General features: G+C 45.0%; 1 non-coding gene across 1 annotated transcript; it reads right to left on the bottom strand.

The window, feature by feature from the left end:
* Positions 1-640: 640 nt before the first annotated feature.
* LOC121002950 lies at positions 641-833 on the bottom strand. Its single transcript, XR_005779358.1, has one exon. It is a non-coding gene; the product is annotated as a U2 spliceosomal RNA (small nuclear RNA).
* Positions 834-1,267: the final 434 nt, after the last annotated feature.

Below are 1,267 nucleotides of genomic sequence, written 5' to 3' on the forward strand. Positions count from 1 at the left end.
GTGAAGGGGCTTGCGTATCACAATGAAGCGACCACCTCTATGAGTGTGTTGGCAATGGCAATGTTGGCACACCCCAGATGATAAGGTCATTGCTTCATTGTGAACAGACCAAAAGCGATCGGCTGGATAATTTTGCATAGAAAAAACATAAATTTTCTTTGTGATCATCTAAGGTGATCATTAAAGCCTACTAGGCCAACAATGGGCCCACACTGCAGAATCATTGTTTTCTGGGTCACTTAACTGTCACTGAACTACCTCAGCACGACCATAGGTTTTGTAAAACCCCCATTGACTGCAATCTCCCAAACGTGCGCACAAGCACAGTCATAACTACACCAAGATTGACGCATAGAGGTATAAAATTTATGTCATGAGTATGTCAACTATTGACAACTCTTTGCGGTTGTCTAAAATCTATTCCATACACGTCCCCTGATAGGGGACGTAACAGGAATTAAACTGATAAGAATAGAACTACATAACACACCACTCCTATCTGGTGGCACATTAGATAGGAGTGGTGTGTTAAGTAGTACTATTCTTATCAGTTTAATCCCTGTTACGTCCCCTATCAGGGGACGTGTATATGGCATCGATTTTAGGAACCGGGAGATGGAAAAAGATGCTTGGTCGGTCCTCTACTTCAAATTTGGGGCACTGCGCGTGCAGCGCAGTGCCCCAAATTTGAAGTAGAGGACCGACCAAGCATCTTTTTCCATCTCCCGGTTCCTAAAATCGATGCCATATACACGTCCCCTGATAGGGGACGTAACAGGGATTAAACTGATAAGAATAGTACTACTTAACACACCTTATAATAACGCAGAGAGAGGAGTCTGAAGAAGAGGAGTCAGAGGAGGAAGGTGGCTTTGAGGAGGTGGAAGACCAACCACAGCAGGCGTCCCAGGGGGCTTGTTGTCACATTTCGGGGACCCTTGGTGTTGTACATGGCTGGGTGGAGGAAGAGACCTTCAATGACATCAGTGAGGACAAGGAACGGGACATGGCTAGCTTGGTATCCAACCTTGTGCAAATGGGGAGTTTGGGGTTGTGCAAATTGACTGTTTGCGGTTGTTTGCGGTGCGTTAAACGGGGAGTTTGGTCTGTCACTGTGAAGCGGGCGTAACCCTTACACTACCTGATCGATACAACATCATACCTGATGTTTTAAAGCACGTTATTCCAAACAATTTAGGAATGTTAGGGGATTTATGCCCTTTATGGATTAAAACCAGACTCTGCGTCAACTATGTAATTTTCCATG

The sequence above is a fragment of the Bufo bufo genome, chromosome 5 (genome assembly GCF_905171765.1).
Source record: "Bufo bufo chromosome 5, aBufBuf1.1, whole genome shotgun sequence".
NCBI lineage: Eukaryota > Metazoa > Chordata > Amphibia > Anura > Bufonidae > Bufo > Bufo bufo.